A 12,690-nucleotide genomic window follows, 5' to 3' on the forward strand; every position below is an offset into this window, starting at 1 on the left:
AGCGTAAGGCGCGCGAAATGATTTCTGCTCGACTGCGTGTGTGTTAAGTATTTCCGCGGTGTAGCTTGCCCCGTCAAGAAGCACGCTTTGTAGCTCAAGCGAGGATATCGGTCACTCCGTAGTTCATAAAATCGGATGCAGTAGGGTTTCAAAGTAAAGTAGCGCGCATATATGTTCTCTAACATCAACATTCATTTTGTGTGCATTCGAGTGAACTAATGGAGAATAAATAAGCGTAGAATTCCATAAAAATACTGCTGGTTCTTGTGCCGGGTCTCAACGTTAAGTCATTGTCATCGTCACAGTCAGCCAGTAAGGAACGTAGATATAAGCTATCAATATTTATCAAAATAAGAAATCCTTGTATGTAGCGTTGCACAGCTGGCATAACGTTACCGGTGAATCAAGCGATTGAATTCGGGTCTGGCAGTTACGCACTAGACGTCGCATATGAGCGAACAGGAAAGTGTGTTTCTAAATGCGAAGCATTTCTTAGCGAACTTCAGCAAGTTTGACTCAACACTACATTTTCTACTCGACCCCTATAACACCCCATCGCACAGACTCACCTACCAAACTGGGAAGCCTCCCGGCAGTCCTTACTTGACTCTCCCATACTGGAGGTCGGTTATTCCAAGTGGGCTCACTCTGGGCTCGAAACACTAAGAAAACGCAAGATCAAAATACATTTCACGGATAGTCATCCGGATGTAGATAACCATCTTCTTCATCGTTGGGAGGCCCGTCGCAGCGTCACAAAGAGGTGGCGCCGCCAAAACACAACCACAAATTCCGCAAGCGGATACTGGATCTGACCCAGACGGCGGCCGAGTACGCTGCCGAGCTCGCCGACTCATATTGTGTAGATCACTGTAACCTATAGCCCCCTCAATATTTATTGACCCTACGGAGCAAACTGAGGTAAACAACGTTTTCATGAAACTTAAAAAAAGCAAAAGTGAGGACATTGACGGCATAAAAATGGAACCGGTTATCTTTGTTATTGATTTATTATCACCCCTCCTGACGCATATTTATAATATTGTTTTAAGCACAGGTATGTTCCCTAAGCGGATGAAAAATGCCAAAGTTGCAGTGCTTTATAAAGGTGGTGACAAAAATGAAATGAGTAATTACCGGCCAATATCGGTATTACCTATATTTTCAAAGGCTCTAGAAAAAATCATTTTCACTAGATTGTATAAATTTTTGGACTCGCATTCTGTAATTACAACAGCACAATATGGGTTCAGGTCTGGCATATCGACGGAGACAGCGCTGTTGCATCAAAAAGAGTTGATACTGGACAACATTGAAGCAAGAAAGCTAACATTAGGCATATTCATAGACTTTACGAAGGCGTTCGACAGAATTGATCACCAAACCTTGTTAGAAAAATTGTTTTATTACGGGATTAGAGGCATCGCGCTCGATTTAATAGAAAGCTACCTTAGTGATCGGTACCAGTGTGTGTCTATAAATAGGCAAACATCTATGCCCCAAAAAATCAAACGCGGTGTACCACAGGGAAGCATGTTAGGACCTCTTCTATTTAACCTTTATATCAATGATATTGTAAATGTGGATCACTTAATAACGTACATTATTTATGCAGATGATACAAGTTTATTCTTTACGGGAACAAATATAGACGATTTGATAAAAGCAGCTAATAAAACGTTAGTCAATTCTTCGAAATGGTCCTGCCAAAATTCGTTACAGATCAACAGCTCTAAAACCAAGGCCGTTCTTTTCAGTGCGAAAGGAATGACATGTACGTACACACAAAAACTGATGCTAAATAATTTCAATATCAAACTTTCAGAGACTGTCAAAACTTTGGGCGTCATCTTTCATCAACATATGTTCTGGAATTCTCACACTGAACAATTGTGTATTAAGCTAAGAAAAGCCCTTGGCGTGCTGAGAAGGTGTCAGTCGTTTCTACCGCTCCCCCAGAAACTTCTTATCTTTAATACGTTTTTTTGTTCTCATCTACGCTATTGTCAGTTGGTATGGGCTTCTGGAACTGAAACATCAAAACAAAAGTTGTATACACTTCAAAAAAGCGCTTTACGGGCTGTTGCAAATATAGGTTACAGAGAACACACACCCCATTTATTTGTCAAGTTTAAAGTTTTAAAATTTTGTGTTGCATATGAACATAACTTGTTGTCTTTGAGGTCTGAAATTCGAAAGAATTGCGCAAACCTGAGAGGCTTAGCACATTTACAGCCGAAAATTTTGTTGCGTCCGATGCGGAGTTCTGAACACTGGCACATCCCCCGACCGCGAACAAATTACGGACTCCAAATGCTAAAGCACTCTGTTCCCCATATAATAAATAAGTTCAAGCTCACAGAACAGCAATTGCGTCTCCTTTCAAGTAGTGATATATTAAACCTGTTTGTATAAGGAGCTATAAACCCAGAAAAATTACACCCAGTACTTGTAAATGCATGAAATTTTAAGTGTACCCCTTTCTGTTATAGCGTCTTATTTTGGTTGCCTTTTTTCCCAATAATGGTTTGTTTGTAAACACCCAAGTGTGCATCTATTCTGTACTTCATAAACAACCACTAGAATGTTATTTTCTTTTCTTTTTTCTTTCAATCATACGTGAGCACCGTATGGAGTTTGGTGTGCCATTGTTTCTGTTGCCTTGTACAAATGGGAGGTGGGGCTAGTCAAGCTGCTATAGCGCAGCTTTTTTCCTACTTTCCATGCCACAATTGTTTCTTGTTTGTGTAAATCACGGTGTATCGTTGTGGTGAAATAAATTTCAACTTTCAACTTTCAACACGACCAGCAGGCAAATGTCCAGTCGCAATACATGGAAACTCCTCCGCAGTCTGATTGATCCCACTCAAACGCGAGTTGAAACGCAAGAACAACTGCACCGGGCCTTTCACAATTTCCACGGCTCCACAACACAACTAGCCCTATCACTACGGGACCAACATCTTTGCACTCAGCGAGACACGCGAGGCTCCGCGTATCGCTATGCAGGCAGAGAGAACTCGGCCCTGGGTGCTCCTTTCAAATCAATACACGCTCCTTTCAAATCAAACAAATCAATACAGCCTCTGGCACAGACCCCGTCAGGCAGGTGACTCCTAGATCGCCTACATATTCGGCATCAATTCCACACAGAAGAGCGGGTACGAGTGCCCGAAAATTGGAAATACGCGATTCATGTTCGACCCCTCCCCACCAATAGGTCACGTGAGTCGCACGCTGGCCGTCGAGAGGCGCGGGCCCTTGCTCTCCGGCGCCAATTCGGCTCCAAACGAAACGTATTTTACACGGACATCGCCGGCCCTTACCGCGGGGGTTGGTATACGGCCGCCGTGGTCCACCCAGACAGGCAAGAGGATGGTCTGTCCTTCCGCGCAACCAATGCTACCCATGCTGAAGAAGTGGCCATAGCTGTGGCTATATCACGTGACAGTTATATCATCAGACTCCAAAGGAGCTAGCCTAAATTTTCAACTGGGATGGATCACACCCCTAGCTGCCAAAATTCTTGAATCTTGTCCGCGAGTAGGTGAACCCTCGCCGCGTTCAAAAATCTGGACTCCTGGCCGTCAGGGCCTCGCAAGAATAAGGCGGTGTGCGCTGCCGCCCGCGCACTCATTCCACAGGCCACTGCCTCGACCACCGATGACCCCTGTGTTTCAGAAGAAAACGCTCCTCTCCTAACTTATAGGGAGATAATTACCTATTACCGGGTCTCCCACCGCCGTTTTCCTCCGCCCTGCAAAGGACTTAGGAAGGTGGACGAGAAAATTCTTCCCCAGCTATTTACCAATACTTTACTGTGCCCGGCAGTGCATAAACACTTTGACTCTTCTTTATCCGACCTCTGCCAGTACTGTGTGGAGGTGGCTGACACCTACTACATGGTATGGGCATGCCAGCTCAATCCTTCTTTACCCCCGAACCCAAATCCAGCAAGATATGACTGGGAGGCGGCCTTGCCAGGACCTTGCGGCCCAACGAGCCATGGTCCAGCTTGCCAGGACAGCGGCCACGACCAATGGGGTCCCTGACTAGGGACTCCACTTAGTACTGCAGGGAGGCTGACCCACTAGAGGCTGGTCTCCTTAGCAACCTCGTTTTTTTCTAAATGTTTACTACTACTACTAAGGCAAGTTTGAGTGTTCTTATCTATCTATCTATCTATCTATCTATCTATCTATCTATCTATCTATCTATCTATCTATCTATCTATCTATCTATCTATCTATCTATCTATCTATCTATCTATCTATCTATCTATCTATCTATCTATCTATCTATCTATCTATCTATCTATCTATCTATCTATCTATCTATCTATCTATCTATCTATCTATCTATCTATCTATCTATCTATCTATCTATCTATCTATCTGTCTGTCTGTCTGTCTGTCTGTCTGTCTGTCTGTCTGTCTGTCTGTCTGTCTGTCTGTCTGTCTGTCTGTCTGTCTGTCTGTCTGTGTGTCTCTCTGTCTGTCTGTCTGTCTGTCTGTCTGTCCGTCCGTCCGTCCGTCCGTCCGTCCGTCCGTCTGTCTGTCTGTCTGTCTGTCTGTCTGTCTGTCTGTCTGTCTGTCTGTCTGTCTGTCTGTCTGTCTGTCTGTCTGTCCGTCCGTCCGTCCGCCTGCCTGCCTGCCTGCCTGCCTGCCTGCCTGCCTGCCTGCCTGCCTGCCTGCAGTCCTTACCTGACTCTCCCATCCTGGAGGTCGGTAAGGACTGCCGGGAGCGTGCCTGCCGGCGACTTTTAGCTCTCCCGGTCATTTCGTTAACGGTATCGATACCAAAGTTGGTATGACATAACATGACTGTATGACAAGCATAACTCACTAGTCATAACATAAAAATCATGACATTATGTCATGGTTGTCATGATTTACATTTCATGGTATTGCTGCTCTTGTGTTAGTTTCGCTCACCTACATATTGCAAAACTGGTATGGTATGACATGACTACATGGCGAAGATAGGTGGCAGACGTGAACCTAATAATCAGACATGCCAATCATGTAGGTCGTGACTACACGCCGTGTTCCTGGTGCTCTCGCGGTCGTTTTGCTAGCTTCACATGTACCAAATTTCGTGTTACGTGACGTCAATGGATGACGAAGGCATATCACTGGTGCAAACACGATAATCATAACATGCGTGTCACGTAAGAACATGACATCTTAATCTTACGACGCTCTTGGTGTGCTCGCGACCGTTTTGCTAGCTTCTTACGTACTAAATTTGGTAATACATGACGTGAATAGACGGCAAAAATAAAGAACACGTCCAAACATGATAATAATTGCATGCGTACCATGTAAGACATGTCTACATGCATCGCTCATAGCACGCTCGTGGCCGTTTTGATAGCTCCTCACATACTAAATTTATATTTCGGGGCGTGAATGAATGACGAAGGTATATTACTGGTGCAAACAGATAATGATGAGATGCTTATCATGTACTACGATAATGATAATGATAGTGATGAGATGCCAAATATGGTATTACGTGAAGCGAACGGACGACGAAAGTAAATGACACGTCAAACGTGATAATCAAGGCATGCGTGTCTCGAAAACATGATTACGTACTACGCTCAAAGCGCACTGGGTGTCTTTTCACCAGCTTCATATATAGCTGTTACATGACGTCAATGGATGACGAAGCTATATGACATGTGCAAACATGATAATCATGAGATGCGTGTCGTGCAAGAACATGACAGCATACTACGCTCATGATGCGCTCGCGGCTATTTAGCTAGCTTTATATACACCAAGTTTGGTGTTACGTGACGCGAATAGGCTATGAAGCTAAATGCCACGTCCAAGCATAATAATATTTATATGCGTGCCACGTTAAATATCACTACATGCTATGCTCATAGTGTGCTCACTGTCATTTCGCTAGCTCCACATATACTAAATTTATTATCACGTAGAGTGAATGGACGGTGAAGGTAATTGCCACGTCCCAATGTAATCGTGACATGCATGCAATGTAAAACATGACTATATGCTACGCTGATAGCGTGCTCACGGCCCTTACCAATCTCGCAGCCCTAAACCAGTGACACATACGCCACCTGTACGGGCCACTGGTACAAGGCATGTGCCACAGGTGAGTGAAACTTAGTATGTACCCTGGCATGAGTAGAACACACGCGGACAAATTTAACGCGTGATTGTTAAGAAAAACCTGACATCGACTGCGTTGGGCCAAGGAATGCAACGAATATTGTTGTGGTCCAAGCAGGAATCCAACCCAAGCATTCTGTGTGGTAATCAGGTATTCTGACAGAGAGCCAGCCACGCCAGATCTCGAAACTGCTTTTCAAACACACCTGATGTTCGTGAAACATCAGCTGTGGTTGCAGTGCTGGCACTCTAATTTTATAAAGCTTGCTTGTGTACTCTTTTAATAGAGCCGTTACGTTGGTTTAACGCCAATTGTAACAAGGCGCCAAGTCCTGAAGTTGATTTACGGAGCTGAGTCCAGGGCTATAATCTTTGCGAACACCAGTGCTTTATATCCGATTATCGCAACTGGTGTTGCTAATACTGTTGTTGCTGTTTGCATTGTTGCGCAAATGCAAAGTTCAACTTTTCAACATGCTGTCACGTAGAACAATTTTACCTTTATTTGGCGTCATTTCCTGACGTGTCGCTTTAATAAAATTATACCACGGTCGCCTTCCTACCGTATGCTTTGCATAACGTCTATTCCGAAGGTACGTGGGGTCTCCTGATTTTTTTTGTTTACTTATCCCTTAAGAGTAGCAGTGTTGTACCCCGTCTCGGTGGTAGTGGACAAGCTTGCTCCTTCCCTAATGTCGTATAGGCAGGGATCAGATAGAAAGGTAGGCTGTGTTTTAGCCGACAATTACCAAATCATGGAATATTTTTCCAGTGACCGCCATGTGTTTTAAGTCGACAATGTGTTTGGAGTTGACTTGATCATCGGTCTTGCATACAATTGCGGAAGCAAAAATCTTGAGAGCCTGTCCTCACACATCACAGGCGGTTAACAACGCACAAGACCCGTAGGCATTAGAGTGGTAGGCCTAGGTAAGCTGTCCATATTGATTCCTCTGTACCATGGTTGTGAATGGCCCAGACTCATGCTTTCACCTGTCTCTCCATATTATTGCCTCATTTATACACACATATAGGGTTGCAAACTTGACGAGCTTTGCTTGACCTCGCTCCTTTCTTTTCATCCCTCAGTTCCTCGTTCTCTCTCCATAAAATTACATTTAGATTATAGTTAGCACTTCTTTTTAGCTTAATTTTTATACAATAAATATAATTATATTTCAAAAACAACAGAGCAAGCAGCCCTTGCTTTATTGTTTCTGTAAAAGGGGCATGCGAAGCTTGGTGCGTTCATGCTGCTTTCTTTCTTTCTTTCTTTCTTTCTTTCTTTCTTTCTTTCTTTCTATATTTCTGTCTTTCTTTCTTTCTTCCTTTGATCTTTATGTTTTTTCTTTCTTTCATTAATTATTTAATATTTATTTACTTCTCATTTCGCAATGCTCCCTTCTTTTCCTCTATGACGCAAATTGACCCTGCAGGTGCTTCGCGGTGCAGCTCTTTAGTTGCTACAGGCGACCCTATCTGTCGTGTGTTCACATCAAGGCGACAACAAAACGTGTCGACGTGAAATGAAAAAATAATTGGCCAGAATCTACATGTTACAGGTCAAATGTCGTCGTAAGATGATAGTCTTGCATCTGGAGAGAGTAAACAAAATGTTTTTTTGATGGTCAGCGCAAGAAAATCGGTGAATAGTATTCTGGAGGCGCTGCGTTAGAGCGCCTCGAGCGTGTAGCGGAGACGAATGAGCGCATCGAGCCACGTTATACACGATCGTCATCTGGCAGTTATATTCGAAAATGAAGGCGTGCACACCCGTGGAGAGAGATGCGCGTTAGTCTCGGAGGTGATAAGGTGTAGAACTAAAAGCAACGGCCAGGTGCCACCACCATGCCGTCGTAGCAAAGCGTTGGAAGCACTTACCTTTTTGGGCATCGTGTTTCACTGTCAGCGCAGCGCGATAAACGCTACAGTTCATAGAGTTACATGTGTGTGCCTCTTCTAGTATAAAGGCAGACATACAAAACATCGACGCGTTGTTACGGCACATCATTTATGCGCAATAATTGCTTTTTAATTGACCATTGCACAACTATGAACGCTAAACCTTGAGCAATATTAGTGGGCGCTGCGGATGGGGTTGGCTGTTTAGTGCCGTTTTAGGTATCGATAAGAGCAGAAAAACAGACAAATGTACAGACAGACAGACAGACAGACAGACAGACAGACAGACAGACAGACAGACAGACAGACAGACAGACAGACAGACATACAGACCTAAGGGCTCATTTTTCCGTGTTCTGATTCAATAATAATGACATCCAATAGACAATAATGCTAAGGAAAGTATACAGGAAGTTATTACACTGAATCGTAATATAACTGTGAAGAAAGAAAAGTGGGTGAAAAGATAACTTGCTGTGGGCTGCTGAGTGGTAGAGCATCGAACACGTTATTCGAAGGTCGCAGGCTCGGTTCCTGCCCACGGCAGGTCATCTTTTTCCCTACGTTTGTTTCTTCACAATTACATTACAATTCGGTCAAATAACTGCCTCTATACTTTCCTTGGCATCATTGTCAATGTACATGTCATTGGTACAAGAGCTTAAGCTATTTCTGTACTCAACACGCAGTTGGGGTCTGTCTTGGAGTGCTGTGGTCCTGATTATTGTAAAAGATATGTGCACATACAAACGTTGCATTAAATATTTTTTTTTGCGGCAAAGCTGCAAACTTGCCAAATAAACTCATCTAGTATGCCAAGTTCCCGTTCTCAAAATCTGGCGCGGCGTGCTTTGTGAGTTTAACCGGAAACTGCGTCTTCCGCAACGACGCTGTTCAGCGCAAACATTCTTCGTGTGTCAGGGCACAGGAAACGGCTCGTACGTGGGAACGGTAGACTGGTAATGACTGTGCGTGAAAATTATTCGCTGCGAATGTATACGTGTGCGGTATAGCGAATGACCTCTGAGCTGATCTGAGTAGCGTTGTGTTCAGTGGCACCACATTGAGAAGCATGCTGCACACGTACTTGCGCATTCACATGTGCGAATGCGCTGGCTTGTCCATATATAAGTGAACAGCCGTAATGGTAGTGGATAGAGAAGGAAGCAATGAGAAGCGCGTCCTTGTACATGGTTTAGAACAATCGCAAACGAGAGAGAGGGAGAGATAAGCACAATAACGTGTGTTGGGACTTAACGTCTCAAAGCCCCGATGTCATGCCCCCGTGGAGGGCTTCGAGAATTTAGATCTCCTATAGGGTTTTAACGACCACGTAAACTTAAACACATGAGCATGGCTCAACATTTTTTTTATTAGCTGGTCGTGACCCATCGAAAATGTGGTCGTCGCTACCGGGATTCGAGTTCGTCAGCAGTCGAGTGCCACAACATCGAGACCTTAGGAAGTGCAGGAAGGTTAGAGCCTGTACACGCGCTTTCATCACAGCAACACAGCACGTAACGGGACACCTGCCGCACGCAAGCGGAGGACGAAAGAGCGACGCCTATGCGCTCGTTCGACCTCGCCTTGTGTGCGGCGGGTGTCCCTGTGCGTGCGGTGCGGCTGTGCGGAAAGCGCGTGTAGAGATGGCGCCTACCCCTCGCAGGGTGAGGGAGAGGTGGCGTAGTGCTGTGACGAAAATGAATTTTAACACCAACAAGCTGTTCGGTAAACGTTGCCTTCGTTCAGCAGTAGAAATTTTTTACGCATAGCGGTGACTTATCGGCTCACTACTGTACAAAAATGTCTATTGTATGCTGGCAACGGGCTGCCGGGTCTTCCTTCCCTATAGACCTCCGTGGTAACTGAACGGTTTCGCGCTACTAAGTTTCACCGCATCTCTACACGGCACGGCGTCCGCATTTTCGTAGGAGCAAAATTCAAGGACGTCAGAATATTCTTGAAGATGGTGGAATCATCAATGGCTTGATTCATAACCAGGTCGTTCTTTCAGCGTCTCAGAACACCAGTATGAAATTCACGCGTGTTTTCAAATGCACCTCCCCGTAAATTCTATATAAAGGAAATCGAGTCAACAGAAAAACATCAGGATAGTTATGCAGGGGATGTTTAAGTAAAGATTCATTTACAAATTTTGTTTACCCTACAAGAATACTGAGTCGTGGCCTTTGAAATTCGCAGTTAACACTTCCCTGGCGAAATTACACATTGCTCTGTGGTTAGTTGGGGAACCGGCTGCATCATGCATTACGGGCGCAGATATCCTTGTTCTGGCTTCGTTATCATTGTTAACGTATAATTGGCTCTGCAGGCCAGCGACGCCATGCTCCCATATGCATGCGCTGCTAAGGCCTGGAGCGTCTCATGCATAAGTTGGAGGTATGCTCTTTGCAGTGTCTTGTGAATAGCGGCTGAAGGTATGAACAATCTGAGGAAGCTGCAATAATGCAAAGTAGGTACGAAGCTGGCGGTTTCTCGAATCGCGAGCGCTCCTGTTTCAGCCGAACATTATCATTGTTATGCTTCGTGTACGCTTACCATATTATATTGCGTTAGTTACTTCGTCGCTTCCACCAGCATAAATATTTTGGGGTGTCGTATTGTAATTAAAGACCTGATGAGCACCGCTGCAGTATGGGAGATATGTAGTATGGGAGACGCTGGTTTTACGAGGTTTTACATTTAGTCGGTTCATCAAGTCAACATGTTAAGTTCCGTGAGACTTGATTAATGTACGAGCGTCTGTGGCCACTTGTTTTCTTGTTTCCGCTATGCGAGCCTGGCATTCATTTTGATAATCCACATACTTCCTCCTCCCCCAGTTTGATCACCTCCCCCAGTTCGGTCACATGCATAATTAGCGTCAAGAAGGTAGTCGCGAGGGCTAAAACAAAAGGGTTCAGCACCACCAGCAGTAGCAAAGTTTCTGTAATGGGGCGAAAAACTTGAAACATCTGTTAAACACTTTCATGGAGAAATATTATCTGAGAGCTTAGGGCTCGTGTGCTTTTAGCACGCAGGGTATGACGCCGAAACGTGCTCCAGCAAGGGCTTCACGTTATCGGGTGAAGAATGCATCCTCCTTCGGATTCCCCTTCGGACACGGAGCACATCTGTTCTTGTTCAAACTACACCACTTCGTGGTGGCCGCTGTACGGCTTCTTTGCGATTTTCGTTGCAACAATACGGCGCCACATTTCTCGTCCTGCCGCTTCGAGTATACGTCATTGTATTACCTAGCCCGCTTGATTGGTATTCGTTGTTCCACGCGTAAATTTACACTCGTTCGAACAGACAGTCTCGTGTCTTACCACTGACCGGTAAACAATGTCCGCATGATCGCTCTCCCGTGATGTAAATAAAAAAAAAGCTATGTAAAGACACGAGAAAAAAGCGAGAGCTCATACAGGCTACTCAGAGAGAGAGAGAGAGAGAGAGAGAGAGTATCCCGGCGATGTGCGCGCTCGCATTCTGCCATCCCGGCTGCGAGCCGGCCGGGCTCTTGTCATTACACGGAGGGCGCGCGCAGACTTGAATATTTGACGCGGTCAGGGCCCGAGCCGCCGGCACGACCGTGGAGCAGCAGCATGTACTTCGCGGGTCTTGCCATCTTCGCGCGCTGATCACATGATGCAAGATGAATGCGGCCCTATAAACAGAGGCCCTCGCCCGCTCACTTGCTCCTTGTACCTCCTCCGTGCATCATCGCCACGTGGTGCTTTTGTTTTGTGGATCACACGACCCGAATTCTCGTTGATTCCCACGCGCACGACATCGACGCCGTTTGCGCAAACGTTACACCTGAAAAGCAATCAAACGCGGACCTTCGTGGATGTTTTTCGCAACTCCACGAGCATATAACTCTGCCTATCGCGGATATAGTTGTTTTCACCGTGGGCACTTCGTTTTGCCTGGGAGCACAGCTGTGTGAATCGATTGCTCTCATTCACTCGTCCAGCGATGGTCATGGTCGTTAACTGCATACATAGCCTTTAGTTTCCGAAAACTCAATGCTGAGTGCGTCGGGAAGTTGTGTTGCCAGTTAGAACCAGGTCAGTGAATTCAGAACGGACATTCGATGTAGCTGTTCGCGAGTACTCAAGCAGCTGAGTCTACTCGAATGCAGCGCGAACGATTCACTGTGCTTCTTGACCGGTTCACGATATTCTTGCTAGCATTTTTGTAAGCAGAAAATTAATTTCGAACATTTACCCGTATTTGTGACAGCACGTTACGTTAGAATTGTTCGTAAAGAAAGAGGGCGAGAGGTGTGAGACAAAGGTAGCAAGGCTAAAAGGTTAACAGGAAAAGAAACCTCTGTGTTGGAAAATTCTACTGGATATTGGCGTTTGTGATATCACCAGAAAAGTCTGACGTTCAGAGCACTTACATTCGAAATAATTTTAGGGGCGAATCTCCTTAAGCTGTGGGTCGGTTGTCACCTGTATGTATTGTTACGAATTCGGGTTTGATGACATCCCGCTGCTGCCACCACTGTTAGGATTTGCTGTTGTTGTGATGGTAGCGGTAGCCGAGAGCGGCGAGCAGTCGAACATACTTGTCTGAAGCTTCCGCCTAGAGGTGGAATAGGGAGGCAATCGTTTTGAAAACAGCAACAGGT

The 12,690-nt window shown here is 45.2% G+C and overlaps 1 protein-coding gene across 2 annotated transcripts in view; it reads right to left on the reverse strand.

The window, feature by feature from the left end:
• Nucleotides 1-12,690, reverse strand: part of LOC142814172 (uncharacterized) — a 184,645-nt gene that overhangs the window by 52,757 nt on the left and 119,198 nt on the right. The gene's annotated exons all lie outside the window — the stretch shown is intronic.

Source organism: Rhipicephalus microplus, chromosome 4 (genome assembly GCF_043290135.1).
Source record: "Rhipicephalus microplus isolate Deutch F79 chromosome 4, USDA_Rmic, whole genome shotgun sequence".
Taxonomy (NCBI): domain Eukaryota; kingdom Metazoa; phylum Arthropoda; class Arachnida; order Ixodida; family Ixodidae; genus Rhipicephalus; species Rhipicephalus microplus.